The following is an 18,847-nucleotide window of genomic DNA, read 5'->3' as shown; positions in this document are numbered from 1 at the left end:
ACTACTCTTATACCTAATCCAAAACATTTTGATTATTCAATGAAGAGTTTACCTTGAATTTAACACATTAAAAGGACAGAAGTTAGTGACAAACCTTAAATACTAGCAATCTCCTAGGCAAGCCATAAGTAACAAAACCATCCAAGCTTAAACGTATTTCAAACCCAGCAATATCTAATGGCAATGGCAATCTCAACTTTCACAGAAATCTGACAAAAAGTGCACAACCACTTTCAAGTTATCTCATGTATTTACTGTAGTAAAAAGGGGGAGTATTAAATGTGCCAAGTACGAAAAAAGGGACAGCACAAAATATTCAGAACTATTCTGATGGACTCATCTGATCAATGACAGAGATGCTCCAAATATGGAATATTATTAAATCTCCCCTCCAATACACTTGATAGTAAAGTGTTAAGCCTAACTAAAGAAAATGCCCTCCTGTGCAGAACGGAGGAATTGTGAAAAAAATAATTAGGTATAGCCAAAGGTCTGCTAGAGCCCCATTGTCATGTTCACATTCTAATGTCTGGTTAACATTGTAACGTTTCACATGTCATTCTCTGTTCCGTATCCCTTCACCCGGGGTTTTTCCATTCTGTTGCCCTTCCTTGTTTTGAGGGCTTGGAATGCATGTTTGGGTTTGCGCTCCTGTTCAAGGTTACTTTCCCAGGCGCATCTAACGGCATTCAGCACCTGGGAGGGGGAGCGTCCTGACGGGCGATCGGGCGGGACCTGCCCACAAGCAAGGCTTTTAAGTTTGTATTTGGCGCGCTTTTGCTCATTCTCAGCTTTCTTTGTATTTGCATACTATTCCTTTAATAAATCAGTTATCTTTAAGCCCGAGCTTGTGAGACTGAGTATTTGGGTTTAGGCAATCGTTACATAAAGCTGAGAATCATTTTTTCCATTTTCCGCTGGCCCCATCCAATCCTTGGATAATAGGGAACGCTAGCGATGACAGAACCTCAACTTCGCGTAAGTGAGGGAGGCGAAGAAGAGCGGGAGGTGGTCAAAAGCCGGCCAGCGCTAACCTCGAGAGCGCAAAGAGCAGCTCACCTCCCTTGTCAATTCCCTCCGATTTGCAACAACAGTTGCTCTCCCACCTTAAAACGGATACTTGGTTGCAAGCCAACCGACACATGTTAACTTTCACCGATGATCTTGCCTGGCGCAACGATCGTCTCTATGTACCCGCAGCTATGCGGAAAACCATACTACAACGCTGCCACGATGACAAGCTAGCTGGGCATTTCGGCTACGTGAAAACTTTGCACCTCGTTCGCCGGCAATTCTGGTGGCCAACTTTACTCAAAGACTTAAAAGAATATGTCACTGCGTGCCCTGTTTGTGCGGCGATAAAGCGCAAACCGGGCAAACCCCAGGGTCTCCTTCAACCCGTAGCCACTCCGTCGGTCCCTTGGCAGGATATCTCCATGGATTTTATCGTTGATCTACCCCCTAGTCAACGCAAAACTGTCATTTGGGTCGTCAAAGACTTTTTCTCCAAACAAGCCCACTTTATCCCCTGCGCTTCTATCCCTACCGCGCAACAGCTGGCACGCCTCTTCCTCATCCACGTGTACCGTCTCCACGGTATCCCCGCCCGTTTGGTGAGTGACAGAGGCACACAATTTACGTCACAATTTTGGCGCGCATTTTTGAAACTTCTGGGTACGAAACAATCACTTTCTACTGCTTGGCATCCAGAAACGGACGGATCTACAGAGGCTGTTAATTCTACCTTAGAGCAATACCTCAGAGCTTTTGTTAACTACCAGCAAGACAACTGGGTCGATCTACTCCCATTTGCTGAGGTCGCTTACAACAATTCCATTCATCAAACCACTGGTCAAGTTCCCTTTAAAACAGTTTTTGGACGCGAATTTGTTCCCATTCCTGAACTTCCTCATCCTCAACCGCTCCCAGCCACCCTCGCTGGCTGGGCGGACTCTCTCAAGGACTCATGGTCTAATATTCTACTTGCCCTCCAACATGCCCAAGCTGCCTATAAACGCCATGCTGATGCAAAGCGTTCCCCAGAACCATCCTTTGCAGTCGGGGATAAAGTCTACTTATCAACGAAGTTTATCAAGTCCCCACAACCCTCTAAAAAACTGGGTCCTAAATTTGTCGGTCCTTTTTCAATTGTTGCTCAGCTCAACCCTGTTACGTTTAAACTCGATTTACCCCACAACCTTAAACGTTTACATCCTGTTTTCCATTGCAGCTTACTCAAACCCTGCCTGTCATCCGACCGTTGGCATCCACAACCCACTCCTCCACCTCCCCTCATGATCGACAACCAGCAACACTTCGAGGTGGCATCTATTCTCGATTCCAGACGCCAGCGCTCTACTCTACAATACCTCGTCCGCTGGAAACATTTCCCTCATCCTGAATGGGTTGCTGCTCCAGACGTGCATTCTCCTCGTCTCGTAGCCCAATTTCACTCTGCCTATCCTGACAAACCGGCTTCCTAATTTCTTTTGGGGGGGCAATATGTCATGTTCACATTCTAATGTCTGGTTAACATTGTAACGTTTCACATGTCATTCTCTGTTCCGTATCCCTTCACCCGGGGTTTTTCCATTCTGTTGCCCTTCCTTGTTTTGAGGGCTTGGAATGCATGTTTGGGTTTGCGCTCCTGTTCAAGGTTACTTTCCCAGGCGCATCTAACGGCATTCAGCACCTGGGAGGGGGAGCGTCCTGACGGGCGATCGGGCGGGACCTGCCCACAAGCAAGGCTTTTAAGTTTGTATTTGGCGCGCTTTTGCTCATTCTCAGCTTTCTTTGTATTTGCATACTATTCCTTTAATAAATCAGTTATCTTTAAGCCCGAGCTTGTGAGACTGAGTATTTGGGTTTAGGCAATCGTTACACCCATTGTCAACTGCTACACAGCTGCACAAGATCAATGAAGCAACAACTACATTATTTCAATAATGTATTTAAAGGCCAATAAAGGGTAAATATAAAATCTTGGAAACTAATAGAAATTTATCAGCCTCATTTTTAGTGAGTTAATTAAGGCAAAGTCTCTGAGTGATTTGAAACACTTCTTCAGATCTCTTTCCACTTGGGCTAAGCTGCTTTTTATGAGTTATCTCTTGACAATGTATGTCTGTGTTTTCTTCCAATCCTTTCCCAGCCTCCCTACAGTCTCTCACACTCATAGTAATGACCTGAGACTTAGGATCCATCATTCTTCAGATCCAAATCAAAGATTTTCTGTTTGATCTCTGCCATGGAAGGAACTGAATTGAAAGGGCATAGTGAGGATGGCACGGTTATATTTCAAACTTCGAAGAAAACTTTTGCACAATTCACAGAACTATGTATACAAATACAAGAGATTATCAACAGCATAGAATCTGGTTCCAGATTCCACATCAGAACAATACCAGCCTAACCTTTATAGGGAGTAGAAACTGTAACTGTATGAAGGCCAGTATTCCTAGCCATTACAAAATGCTGAGTAATTTCTAGGTTCATCTGGCAGACAGAAAATGTGTTCCATTTATATTTAAGCATTCAAAAAACTGTATTCCGACATATACTCAAAAGTATAATTCCTTTGGATACAACTGCTATGAAATGGAAGCCAAAAGCTAATGCTTTAAAAATTATTATGAGCTATGCAAAACATTCTATGTATGAAGCCAAACTTACACGCTTTGAATGTTGGATGGTCAGTGTACATAACATAACAGGGATTTTTTGTTCAATATAACCAAAGTATGGTTGTTCCAAACAGAAATGTTTTGGTGGTAAGAAAAGGTGTAAGAATAGGAAAAAGCCAAGGCTGAAGAGTATCCTTGGCAATGATGTACGTACACATTAGTGGCAGCAGCAGCAGTGAGAAATGAGAGAGACAGACAGACAGACAGGCAGAGGAGGAAATGGAAGGTGCTGGGAAGACAGGTGGATGGACTGCTGGGATATGCTATGCTGAGACACTGATGGCCTGAGTAACAGATGCACAGGGCAGTAGATCAGAGATGGCAACTGAGAGAGAGGGAGGGAGGGAGGGAGGGGAGGGAGGAAGCCACTGTATAATCCATGTGGAAAAGGAAAAGAAAAAAGCAACTATTTACTTCTGCCCTAAAACCCTGTAAAACACTCTGGTTCCATCCCAATTCTGTTTTGACTGAAACTAGCACAACCCAATTGTTCTGGGTTTTATATCTGCCAAATTTCAACTGAAATAAAGTGGTGCAGCAGAACTTCCATAATGCAATAGTCTGTTTTGGGTTTAAAAAAAAAAAACATTTTCCATTTCATGCACACTCCTAATTAGGGGCCAGTAAAGAACCATTTGGATTGATCAAGCACCCAATAGAAGTTAAAAGCTCATTACAAGTACAACTAGTCAAAGATGCTGGCAAAGTGTTTAAAATGAGAAAAATATCACTTTGGCAGTTGGAGAATGTCCATTGATAAGGAGAGCGATTGATTGTTTCGTTTTGTGGTTAAAAGAAGCAGATCTCACAACTGAAAAAGAACACATCTTCCAGACTGAGAGAAATCTGATAGAAAAAGAACTAGAGTCCAAAGCTGGTAGCTGAGACAGTAGGAGGCACAACTGTGAGGTAACATATAATCTGAAGCAGACAGAAGGGCCGAGAATCAGGTTACAGGAGTTATACAGGGAGAATTTCAGCAGAGATCTGAAAATTTAATCATGTTCTTTCACATATATTCTGAAGTGATGGATTTGACTACGCTGAAATTTTGGAAAACATAGTATGAGGGACAAGCAATGAGAGTTTCTTAGTAGGATAAAAAGGTATATTAATTAAATGTATATTGATAGGCTCACATAACAGGTAGAGTTCACTAAAAAAAACCCAATTTTTAAAGATTTATATAAGTATAAACCCTATGATATAAATATTTAATACAGTTAAACATTCAACTCTGGACAAAATACAAACCTCACACAGTTAATCTTGCTTTTCTGTAATTTCTGTATCCAAAGATGTTTTTCAAAATAAGAGCAAATAAAATTACAAAGAAGGAAAAACTCCATGGCAGATTCATGGTGCATCCATAGGAAAGTAAAACTCCCTCTATGCCCTCTATCTACATTATTCCAAGGCCAAAGAACCACATATATCACAGCCATTGTTCTCTTAAATTGATTTATTAAATAAACCACTATTATCTGGGTTCACTTAGCACACTAAACCACTCCTGAAAAATCACATTTCTTAATGTCATATGTTAAGATGGAGTTTTTCAAATTGGGTTGTGAAAACCTGAACGGGTTCCACGAGGGCTAAGGGCAAAACTCCCAACCTTAAATGCATTGGTCTCAAACACACCTCCAGCCATCCCATCTGCTCTCCCCCTTGACTATGGCTCTTCTCTTCTCAACAGCTGTTTATCACCAGTGTTAGTTATCACCAGTATTAGCAGAAGCTACTGCTCACCATCACTCGACTCTTCTTTCTTCCCATGGGCATGCACACAAAGCCCAACTTCCTGTCTGTCCCCAAACTCCAACACACGCTTTCCCAAGCATTAAGCAGACCATATTTCTAAAAGGCAGTTAAGGGAGTTAAAGGAGAGATAGCTAGAAATCCAACATCACAAGAGTGCGGTGAATCTCTCCTTCCCTCTTCACTTTCCATACTGCAGACCATATTTGTCTATATGCATGTACGTGTCCCCAAGAAGCTTGCTTAACTATCGAGGTGGCATCCTGTGCACACCTACTTAGCAGTAAGTTCTATGAGCAGTGTGGGAATTAATGAAGATACTTAGAATGTCATTGCTCAGCTGCAGTGCACATATGCCTCAAATCTGTTTGGAGAGGGACCTCCTCTGGAGTAGGCATATATGAGGATTATATCCAGGCAGGCAGGCAGGCAGGCAGGCAGGAGGAAGATGGGTGCTTAAGTAGCTTCAGCCAGGCATTCATAATGGAAAAAATCCATGCCATGCCATCAGCATTCCTAAGTAAGGGATTCATTCTAAGTAACATCACAAATGGTGATTTTCCTGGAAGAATGGATGTTTAAACTGATGGAATTGGCCCAAATGGCCAAGTTAAGAGCACTGATAAGAGAAAATGCCATGTCTGGATTTGTCTCTATCTGGCAACCACTTTTAGACTATTTGCTTGTGTCAGAAAAAAACTAAGCTTTGATTCTGGGTTTTGATGATTAAATAGTTTGATTTGATAGAAATAATGTTACTAAGGTTTAACTAATGGTAAGAGATTATATTTGATTATATTTGTAAATGCACTTATATCTCTATTGGAGGAGGTCGGAAGTCACTTTCTGTTTTCTTCCTAATTCTGTACTTTTATAGTTTTTCTTTTTTCTTTAGTTCTGTACTCTATATTTTTACATTCTACATTTTGTATTTTAACTATACTCTGAAAATTAATAAAGTTCTTTAAAAAAAACAAATGGTGATTTTCCGGCATAATTTTTCAGCCTTATAATATTAAACCCATCCGATATACCCCTCAGTATATGCATATCATTTTTTATGAAACCTAATACATATTTATCATGTGAACATTTTCCAGATACAGCTATAAACTGGATTAATTGCAGCTGGTAAGTAAAAGGTAAAAACAGAAAAAGCAAAACAAATTTCCAGTGCTGCTGATTTTGCTGCTGCTGCTTATTTATTTATTAAATTTATATCACCGCCCATCTCCCCCAATGGGGGACATGCTTTAAGAAATTAAAATTAAATGCAACTGATTCACATTACAAACATTTCATGTAGAACTTACAAATTTCTGGATAGTGCTTTTGAAAGAATATGCTGAAATTGCCAGTCAAGGATTGAAAATATATTGTTTACAACAACATACTTTTCTGAGGCAGCCTTCTTCTTATGTGCACCACCAGCAACAACAAAGTATAGAAATAGGCTAAATATAGAAGATGCTCTTGTCTTACAAATAATATAAATTGGTCCAAATACTGAATTTAAAGTAATCATATCCCAGTCACTGAACATTTATTTTCTTTGGTTAAAACTTTTATTTCCCAAATGATTGTGAAATTCAAGTTTTATTTTTTATACATTGGAAATGTTAATTCTGCATTTATGATGAACAGTTTACCTTGCAAATGTTTTGTTATTAGTGCTTTGCTTCTTGATTAGGGATTCTGATACTTTAACTGGTTCCGCAGTCTAAAAAAGTGTGAAAACCCCTCTATTCAGTCATCCAATATGTGTATCAGTTGACAACAATACTCTTTAGAGATAGACCAACTGAGGGATCACAGTCTTATTACTCTTGCACATGATTCTATTTTCCTACTTCCACTGTAGCTTTTACTGTACTTCTTTATTTTTGATGGGATTCTGGATACTTTTCTTATAGTAGATCTCTATTTTCTCCCTCATCAATACTTATGTAGGCCAACAGAGCAGGGGTAAGGGACATTAGATTAGAGTTAAGTGAGATTTTACCAAAACAATGTAATGGATAGTATGTATGGGTGGAGAGAAGTATGCTCTGTACAGTTGTAAGAAGCCAGTTTTCTAGAAAAAAGGCTTGAGGGATTGTGAGGAACTGGCACTTCCATGTATCTTTAAGAGAAAAAAATTCATGAGCAAATCTCCCATGAATTAATGTTCATCCAATATATGGTATATCCAACAAAGGACCTAAAAGCAATTCGGGGATAAAATAAAGCAGTAAGAGATGCAGTTTTTCTTCCAATGCCAGAACAGGACAAGAGATACATGAGAACAGCAAAATGCAGAGTAATTAAATTTAGTTTTCTGAATTTTAGAGAAAGTTCATGTGAACATCTAAATTATAATTAGATGCCAACTAATTTGACATTTGTTTTATATCAGTGCAAAAATAACTAAGGGAAAAAAGCTAGGATAAAATCAAAGGAGAAAGTAAATATTTTCACATTTTCTGATTTCATTTTGCTAGCAGTACCTAATAGCTAAACATCTTTTATGGTGTTGAAAAGCACTCTGATCCTGCCTCTTTCAAGAAACATTACTTTTTTTTCTTTATCAACCATATTACTTGTTAGATAGAAAAAACAAAGTTTCTGACAGCTACAGATGTTTAAAAGTATCTCATTTACATGCTAGAAGAGTTATTAAAATGGATGCATTTGAATGTGTATTTAAGTAAAATAAGTAATAGTTTAACCAAATATATGTACACACCCAGAGAACACCATAACCAAAACAATTCTACAAAGTATTGCATTAGCTCAAAATGTGTTAATACCTTTAAAACATTGAGTGCATTTATACATTTAAAAAATTGTTAAATTTATTAACACATTAAATTTACTTTGCATCCCTTAAAAACTAGTATAAATAAAGTCTAACTTTAAGTTCATAAGATGATAATAAATATTTTTGCGGTCAATGCATGCAGTAATGTAAGACAATTTGATTTCCCATCTGCTGTTCTAGTGGCAAGACAATAGTTTTGTACTGTAGTTGAGATATACATTTATTCTTTACCATTCTAGACTTATCCAAGAAAAAGACATGATTATATTGATAAGCCAAAGTAATTTGAATTTCTCCCTTTTTTCCCCTCTCACATTATGTATAGCCTGCAGCATGAGCATCTGTTTGCAATAGATTGAAAAGTTTCTTCACATTTGTATGCAGGACAAAAATGCTGTTTTTCATCCCACTACTAGGTAAGTACCCCTCCCCCACCAAAGGGACTGTATAGTATTTTAAAAAGTAATCTATGAAGTAGAGAATCTCACCATAAAAACTGGTAAATGGATTAAAATAATATCTGCGCTCCATTTCTGATAGGAAGGACAGAGACAATGCAAAGGGAAGGGGAGATTTGATAAAATAAATAAAAATAAAAACAAGGAAGGGCTAGAATCTATAGATGACACTCATTCTCCAGAGCTATTATTGTACTGAAACATCTAGCCAGCAATACAATGCAAAGGTCAAATTCTGAATTAGTGGCTAAATTTGTTTTTGAAGTTGAGCACAAGGCATTATTTTGCCTCATAAAAACCTTTGAACTACATTTTTATCCATGATTTAAAACAATTTTTTTACAAGCAATGGAAACTTTACATCAACATTCAGTTGGGCTGCATTTCTACCTATTGGTAAGCAAATCCTGTCGACACTAATTTTTTAAGTCTACTTATTTTGAGATGTTGATCCTTTGAAGTATTTTTTGTTGAATTAAAAGCACTTGATATAATTACTTTTACAGTATTCTTTACAAGGGCTACACAGTGCAGTGTTCTGGATTCAGGAGGAATTAAAAGGATGTCCAATAGTATTTATTGGAAACTTTTTAAAGCAGCTGTGTTTTTTTCTGGTGTCATGCAATTTCTAGAAAAAATGTATCTGATTTAAGAAGGTGCTGACAGGTGCTATGCATATACCCATGCACATGTCAAAGCACTCCCCTATTCTTCAAATCCAAAGCACTACACAGTCCTACTGTTTACAACCTACAGATACCTTTAGATGTTTTGAACTGCGCTGCCCATCATCCATATTTAGTTTTGACACAGCTGACAGAAGTTTAACAATTCCAAAGGAATTTTTTAAAAATTATACTGTAATGCACTTTACGTTATTTTACATTTCTTGGGAGTAATCCTGAGCAGTTTCATTAAAAGCACAGGATAGAAGCACTCTAAGGTACTTCAGATCTGAAGGAAGAAATGTGATTTGGGGTGAACACAACATGCAATACCACTCGCTACAAATGCTATAAAGCAGCTGCCTCTTTTTCTGGGCTGGCATGGTTGCACTATGCAGCTGTTAAACAATCCTGAGAAAAGATGCACCTGGTTTAAGAAGCTTCTTTTGCTTATATGTTCCAAATAGCATTTCTCCTCTTGAATCTGAAGCACTGCATAGCCCTAACACCCTCAACCAAAATACTATCAGAATGGATAAAGCAGATCACTCAAATCAGGGCTGAACAACTCTAACAAAATAATCCTATGCATTTTTACTCAAAATTAAATTCTACAGTATTTAACAAAGCTCACATCGTATTGGCTTCAGGACTGCCACCCAACTGGATTGAGAATTCTCTTTGGGAGTTATTCAGAAGTGCCATTCATACTTTCAAAAATATGTGAAAAACTATGTGATCCCTTGTTTATTCTTCCTTCTACTCTGTTCTTAAATATTTATCTGTAATATTGGTTTGGCATCATTTTTCAATTATAATCATAGATTCCCAGTCCCAAGTTTTGAATGTATCTATTATAAGAAATACGTGCAAAACCGAGGACTGGGGATCTATGATTCTCCAGCATCCTTCAAATATGTACAATATCTCAAGTGCCATAAATTCCCATAATACTACAGATTTACATATGAGATACCAAGCCCTATGACAGAGCTGAAAGCAGCACTGTTTTAATAACCCATTAATTAACATTTTATCCATTCATTCCTATAGACTAGAATATCCTTTATTTTCACTAGGAAAGGACTTCCGGTGGGAAATGGCGGACTGATCAGCTGTCCCTGCGGGAAGCTCCGTGGGGAGAGCTGGCATTGTGGCTTTTTTTGAGGCACAGGCTGGTTTCTCCTGTAGCACAGAGCATGATTCCCGGCAAGGAAAACACTGGAATTGACCCATTTGTCCTCTGGACTGTGAGCTGTAGCCAAGAGACCATGGACAGTGTGTGCGATCAATTGGCAAGACTTCACCGAGAAGCTGGGATTTCATCTCTTCCGTGCCACGCTTGCAGCCTTTTAAGGGGACAGTAAGTCCTGCCTTCCCATTTCAAAAACACCAAATTATTTTTAAGTTATGTACCCTAAGAGAAGCTTTCTACAGTAAGAGGAAGTCAAATCTCTTGGTGCGTATCATTATTTCTGGAGTATATTTTAAATTTTTTACTGTTTTGGCCTGTTTTCCCATTTAAAGTGCAACGAAGATTGAAAATATATAAATGCCTTCCCGTTATTATTTTTGCTACTGAACTTGAAGGAGGAATATCTTCCTACACATTGGGATAGCTGTTTTGAATTTTAAGTTTTCTGTTCATTTCTTTTGGGACTTGTCTGCTAGTATATTTTCTTTTGCTAATTTTAGATGGAAGTTTTTCTCTTAACTCATTAACTCTTTTGTGTGAGTCATGTCACTAGAGGGCGCCATAATCTACTGTTTGAATCTACCATTTGAAGCATGGAGTTGTTTAAGGAAGACCTCTTAGAATTCCATCAGGATTTAAAAGAGATCCGTTCAAAGTGCTGTCAAGCTATCCTGCAGAGTATTCCGGACATTGGAGAAGATATTGTTGCTAAATTGTTCCATCTGAATGAAAATGTTATGATGGATGTTGTTGATTTATTTTCACTGGGAAAGGAGGACACTGAGCAGTGATAAGTACCATGTTTTCATGCATGCTGAAAAACTATCAAACTAATAATGAAGAAGGAGAGCCGGTATGGTCTAGTGGTTAAGGTGCTGGGCTAGAAACCAGGAGTCTGTGAGTTCTAGTCCCGCCTTAGGCATGAAAGCCGGCTGGGTGACCTTGGGCCAGTCCCTCTCTCTCAGCCCAATTCACCTCACAGGGTTGCTGTTGTGGGGAAAATAGGAGGAGGAAGGAGTATTAGGTATGTTTGCCGCCTTGAGTTATTTATAAAACTAATAAAGGTGGGATAAAAATTAAATAAATAAAAATAAAAGTAGCCCACTTTAATATTTCATCTTTCACTTTTGTAAATAATTTAAATATTCAAAAACTAGAAGAGGGAGGACCTAGAAAACTATAGCACAGGTTTCAAGAGCAAGTCATGTCAGACCAATATTCTCTCTTTTTATGGCAGTGAGTAGTTTGCTATGAAAGGGAGTGTTGTAGATGTAATGCACCATGTTAGTAAAGCATTTGACAAGATTTTCAATTATATCCTGGTTTGATGCAGAGCATCTTGGAACATTAGAGTTAAACCTGAGCAAGCAGTATGATATAACAGCTAAAAAAGGTGATGTGATAGTGGGCAGCATTAACAGAAGCATTTCATCCAGCTATTATGAAGTAGTAATTCCATTGTACTCTGCTGGCAATACTTTCACCAGTTTTGGCCACTGCACTTCGCACTGCCCTTTAATGGGACTTAGATGAGCTGAATCAGGTTCAGGGGAGAAGTAGCATGATGATAAGAGGTCTGGAAACCAAGCCCAATGAGGAATGGTTAAAGGGGTTGGACATGTTTAGCTTGCAAAAAAGATGACAAATAGAGATGTGATAATGGTCTACAATTATCTGTAAGACTGTCACACGTAAGAGTGGACTAGTTCTCTATTAAAACTGAGAACAGGAAAAGGATCAACAAGTTGAAACTTAAAAAAAAAGAAGATGTAGGCTAAATATTGGGAGAAAATTCCTGACAGTAAGAGATGTTAAACAATGGGACTGTGTCCTAAAAAACCAATGCACTCTCCCTCATTGGAGGCTTTGAAAAGAGATTTCAGTCACTTGTCAGAAATGGTTTAGAAGACTGATCAGGAATTGAAGGAAATTACTTTTAAGGTTTACACTCATATTATATCTTTCTGTGGGATATTTATTTAAAAATATGTAATTTCTATTTAAAAACATGATACCCAGGAGCTCACAAATAGTATACATATGCATTATATTTGTTTAAACTGAAAGACCCAAGAGTTAGAAAGATTAACTACTCTTAACCACATTTTTTCTTTAAAAAAAGCAGACATTCACAATAGTTACAAGCAGAGTAGATGGGACTCTCTGACACAAGTCCAAATCAAAACAGATTACATATCACTTTTTACATTGCATTAGATTATATAAATTCTTTAACTGATTCTTCCAAAGTTCATTCTAGCTGGGAATTCTGTTATGCTCAACACATCTAAAGTGCAAGCTTGGGAAAAATCTGCTAAAATTAAAAAAAGGCAAGTCTTTACGGAATCTTTTAAGCTTTGCCCAAATGGGAGCTCTTTTTTTTTAAAGAAATGAAATTCACATAGGAAGAAAAAAATTGTTAGCCAACTGCAGCTAACATAGCAGACTTTTTAATACTGTGCCAACATTATAAATGTAAGGTTTCCAGAAATTTTGAAGTGACTGTGAAAAACGTGTTTTTTCCCATTGTTTTTCATACCTCCATATTTTTAGACCTACCAGAGGGGGAAGAAAACACAAAGGTTTCTTTCACCTTTGCTTAATAACTTACCAATATTACTACGTTTTCAGTTTGATAAATCTTGGTGACTGAATTATAATTAAGAGATATGAGATTTAAACACATTTGGAATAAACATTAGTTTGTTAGCACATCTGCAATACTAATACATCTGTTTTGTTTTGTCCTTTGCATGGCTAAGTTTTAAGTTAACATGAAATCTCAAAATCTCACAATACTCAATATAAACCAAACCACCATTGCCTACCTGCACACTTTTATTATTTTAAAATAATCAAGAAGTTATCCTCTAAATACCTGTGTTCTACATATAATAAAACTGATGTCATTATAACCTCTAGCATGACCTCTACATCTCCCAAATTCACTCCATTAGGTTAAGATGATGTATCCAACAAGATACACTCATGAGAGCAGGTTTAACCCTGAACATCTATAGTAAAAAGTTTCTTTAACATTTTTCATTTTGAACCTTACAAAGGGACTGATTTATTCTGGAACTAAACTACATACAAATCACTAATAAATACATCACTGCTGTTTATTTCTATACAAAACACTTAAGTATTCACTTTAAGACTATTCCTTAGTAGTGATTATTTAACTTACTAGCCCTTGCACTGTAATCCATCACACAGACTTGGCTTCTGTTAATTCTAATCAGCAAGATCATATGAGCACTATTACAAAAACAAGTAACCTTGCCTCCTGATAAGTATTCTCCTTCAGCAATGATACATTTCAAATTATGTTAGTATGGAACAGATTATTTGCAACTACTGTAGCCAAATCAATGCTGGCCAATTACAAAATAAGCCATTTTATAGCAAACACAATACTTGACAGATTTACAATTACAAAAGCTGGGTCATGAACACATAATGTAATTGCTTGTTAGCCAGCAACAAAAATGGAATACAAGAACGCAAAAGTGCAGTCACAAACAAAGAATATGAAAACGATGCCCTAAGTGTTACATCGAGGCACCTGGCTACATTAGAGGAGCAAAATAAGTAGGTAACTAGGACGGCAGTGTTGTTTGGGGGTTGTCTGCCACGTCTTCTGGCTGGCATCCTTAGATGTGGAAAAGCCAAAGAAGAAAGATACTATAAACGAGGAGCCCCAAACTCTTTAAAGCGATTAAGTAGGAGCCTTGCAAAGGAGGACGCTATCTGCCCCATCAACCCTCGTAATTCAAAGGGAAGCAAAAGGTAACCCGGGACGAGCTTCCCTCTTTCCCTTCGGGGTCCCAAGGCTCGACCTCCCTCAGACGAACGAGACACACGCAGATCACTACGGAAGGGAGTTCCCAGTCAGAGGCAAACATTTCATTTTTTATTATTCCATTTAAACCCCGCCTTTCTCTTGATTCCAACACGCAAAGGCTCCCAACCTTTATCAGGGAGGGGATTCCTTTCGCCACCTCTTCCACCATCCCCCCGGCTTCCCGAGGAAGCCCAGCAGATACGCATCTCCGAACTGCTCCTTCATCTAAGAAAGGCGCCTCACAACGCCCTCCCCAGGCCCGAGAAGAGGGTAGCCCGGCCTTAGCGGCCCAACGGTGGGTAAACACAGTCCGGCGCTCACTCACCTCTGAAAGCGGCGGCAACAACAGCAGGCGCCGCGGGGCCTGCATGGCGAAGAGGTCCCCCCGGGGACGATCTCCCCTCTCCTGAATGGGCCTTACACTAAGCGACCACCAGAAAGGCCGACGCGGACCCTACCAGCCTGCTGCTCGTCCCTCCGTTCCCAACCGCGAGGGCCGCTGGCGGGCGGACTGGCTGACTTCTTCGGAAGCTGCCTCAGCAACCGGTAACCAGCGCCCCCTGTCAGGTTCCAGACGCGGTGCACGGCACTGCGGCACGAACCCAGCGCCTGGCCGGCCTCGTCAGGTCACCGCCGCACGGCTGCGTGGTAAAGCGACGCCGCTGATGAGATGGGGAAATTGCGTGTTCTCCGCTCGCTGGGTTCCCGGCGTCCCGCTGTGGACTCCCTCCGCGGAGGCGGCGAGCCCCGCACACGGCGGCATTTGTCTGTGGGGACTCTGAACCGGAGTATTGCACCAAAACCCACACAAGCATCCAGGAGGGGGACATATGAGAGGACAATTTGTCTACAAAAAAACAGACAATCCGCACAGCTTTGGGTAGGTCTACCAGACCTGGGATACCACATTTCGGTGACACTAAGAGAGCAGCAAAGGGACGCAGAAAACAACTCTTTGCTGCCCTTTAATGTTCGTCGGGGTTTTTTGCAGGTTTGGTAGTCCTCATACCGGTTGTCACCATCTAGTCTTTCGGCACACCGTTTTCCTCTGATCTCAGGGTTTAAATTAGCTATCCCTGCCACACATGCACACACCAAGCTTGTGTCTACCTTGTAGTTCTGAAAGTCATGGTTCAGATGGTAGCCTTGCCATGATAAATGTGTTAGTCTTCAGACTATCAGACGTTTTTTGAGTTTTGCTAACCGACGTATTCTTTACAGTATTTTCTATTCACGTTTCACATACTTCAAGCCGGTACTGTATAGCTTTCTGTTGACTGAAGGATAGATGGGTAGTTTACTCTTTAGCAGTGGGTAGGGAAAGACTCCATGTAGAATTTCCAGAGTAGCAGCCATCAAAAGCCAGTCTTGAGGTGCCTCACAGAGTAAAACATTTATTACGCAGTGTGTTCATGGATCTCAGCCACCAGATACATAGAACAGTCTTGAGAAAGGGGCATATAGTGTGCTATATCCTATATACCATATACTATCCACTGTGTTTGCTAGGAGTACAGCAGTGAGACAGAATTATCTACAGGCAATGATAATTAACTTAACAATGGTTAGGCATGAAAAGCAATAGGATAGCTGATTAACCCCAGTAGAGTAGCAAGTTTTGTCCTCTGAATCTGTGAGAAAAGGTGTTAAATTTCCTGACAAAACATGGCTCAGTGTTTCACAATGAAACAAGCCTTCACAATTCCTTTTGTCAAGGAAAGCCATTGAAATATCAGTCACAAAATATTATGGTGAATTAAAATGTTTCCTTGCTGGTTTTTAGCTGCTGCTATTTCTGATGTAAGATTATGTCAATTTATTATGTAGAGATTGGCCTTTCTTCTGACAGAGGATGGCATGTACCACATTGAAGGAGCAAGTGTGTTTCCTGGTGATGTGATACTTTTAAGTGCCACAACAGTACTGCCAGAATAAGTATTCCCACAGAGTTCCCATCCGTGCTCATACAGGATTTGATTTCTGTATCATTGACATTGGTCTGTTGCTGCTGGTTTGTAGCTGCTTTAGAATGGTTATGGAATAAATTTTATAGTTCTGTTATCGCCTTCTGCAGGCAGGTTGAATAGTGGTCCTATTGTGCTCAAAACAGTTTGGTCCCAACGTAAGTTGTAATTTTATTTACGATATGTATATGGCCACCCAACGTGCTCACTGCGGTTCTGGGCAGCTTATAATAACCAAGCAATGAACACAGACCGGCAATTCCATTCAAATAAAAGCAAACCTTTCATCTGCGTTCCTGAAATTGAAATCACCCTCCTGATGCTATATAAATGCACACTAATTTGAAAATAGCCCCCCTTCCCCGGAATTCAATTTAATTTAAACCTAATTAAAAGTGCAAAGGAATGCAGATTCATAATGCTTAGGAACTGGGATCCTGGGTTTGCTCTTACAAAAAGGAGTTTGTAGAGCATTTAAATATTTAATGTTTTTAATATTTTGGATTTTATGAATGTTTTCAATGTACTACTGTAAGCTGTCTAGAGCTGCTTGTGGTATAACTAATATAATCAATAGTTTAATAACACATTCCTAAACATATTTACTCAGTTGTTGTGAATGTTGTTCCCTCTGTAGCTGGTAAAACTGATATTCCCAATAAATATCCCCTATACTAACTGCAGACATAGAGCTGCTCCACACTTCCTGCTAGCTACAGAACAAGAACAGGCCACCTACCATTTCAGGAGGCAGTAACAGGGATTGCAAATATTTTATTTTCAGACTGAGAGGTTCCAATAAAGCACTATTTTCTGGCTTTCAGTTGATACTGGTAAATAGGACCATTAAACAGTTCAATTAGTTGCTTTCAAAGAAACATGTTTTATAATGAAGTATTAATAACAGAATGCTCATCCTGCAGTAGGTGAAATTTTGGTTAACAGGGAAGTCCAGAAGCAGAAGATAAAAAGTTGGATCAGATGTTTTTCAGTGTTTACTATACCTCCTAATACTTTTCTTAAAGCAGGCTACTGCTTAGAATTCAGACAACCAGGGAAAGGAACAAGATTAAGGTTGTCAATATAGACATGCAGACACAAGCAAACACATTCCTACTAATAGTGGGAAGCTGAACTTGGCTGTATTACAAGTTCTGGAAGAGAGAAGGCTAACAATTAAGTCCCACCCAGTTAAAAGTAATAAGCAACCTAGTAAACAGCCTCTTCCTACTCATTTCCACCTAGTTGCTCATATTAATATTTGTAGTGCTATCAAACATCCATCTACAATGAGAATTTTTTTTAAATTTATTTTTATCCACTCAATCGTGTCCAATTCTTGGAGACTGCCTGAAAAAGTCCCTGCAGTTTTCTTGACAAGATTTTTCAGAAGTGGTTTGCTATTGCCTGCTTCCCAGGGCTAAGAGAAAGTCACCCAGCTGGCTTTGTGCCTAAGGCGGGACTAGAACTCAGTCTCCCGGTTTCTAGCCTTACGCCTTAACCACTACACCAAATTCTGGAAGAGAAGGCTGCCAATTAAGTTCTACCCAGTTAAAATAAGCAACCTAGTAAACATCCTCTTCCTACTCATTTCCACCTAGTTGTTTTTATTAGTATTTGTAGTGCTATCAAACATCCATCTACAATAAGAAATACAGCCAGCAAATCAGACATTCTCCATAGAATACTTTTCACAGCAGCCTTGTTCACACATAATACTAAGGCATAATGAGTTTTGGCTGGTTTTGGCCTAATACAAATAACAAACTTACCTATTATCCCTTAGTAACATTTGTAAACCAGGCTACAATAAACTATGGTTTAACAACCCTGGTCTACCATTACATATGAACAAAGATGCTGTGGCTTGCCTTATGTATTAAAGAAACTGCACTGTGGGAAAATATTCAAACAAACATTTTTTTCTCCCAAGATATTGCATTTCTTTACATACTGACAAAAATAGTTCTTTTTAATATTTAAACCATCTGGACTTTTTCTCCTTCTCTCCAACATTAAATCAATAGAAAAGAAAAGCTAGAAATAACTTAAATAGTGAATTTTGTTTTATTTCAAGCTATTGCTAATAATAATACTTAATTTTATAGGACCAATAAAAGGTGAAACCAAAGAGATTACCCATATCTTAGATTTTCCACTTAACACATGATTTACCTTCTCCCTATATGATCATTGAAATAATCTGAAATATATAATCAACAATTCAGATTATCTGGATCTGGTGCCTATATTATTTCTTTATATCAGTTTTTGACACTAAGATGCTAATGTTACAGGAATGCAATTAACAAGCTTGCTAACAAGCTAAAATCTGAGCACTATAATTTAGTACCATAGTTCACATTTAACTGGAATTAGAAGAATATTTCTTAAAGGTTTGGAAGTGGTCTCCCTATACAATGGATTTAGACTATGCAAATTCTAACGATCACTGGACAACCTGTCTAAAGTAA

At 38.9% G+C, this 18,847-nt stretch overlaps 1 protein-coding gene across 2 annotated transcripts in view; it reads right to left on the bottom strand.

Annotated features, from left to right (window-relative positions):
- The window catches only part of ZFYVE9 (zinc finger FYVE-type containing 9), a 58,927-nt gene extending 44,014 nt beyond the window's left edge, over positions 1-14,913 (bottom strand). For both annotated transcript variants that reach the window (XM_063297943.1, XM_063297945.1), the window contains exon 1: positions 14,735-14,913. The gene's annotated coding sequence lies outside the window, so the exon portion shown is untranslated. The remainder of the gene's footprint in view (positions 1-14,734) is intronic.
- Positions 14,914-18,847: the final 3,934 nt, after the last annotated feature.

This window comes from Candoia aspera, chromosome 3, assembly GCF_035149785.1.
Source record: "Candoia aspera isolate rCanAsp1 chromosome 3, rCanAsp1.hap2, whole genome shotgun sequence".
NCBI lineage: Eukaryota > Metazoa > Chordata > Lepidosauria > Squamata > Boidae > Candoia > Candoia aspera.
This window is presented reverse-complemented; position numbering and strand designations above follow the sequence as displayed.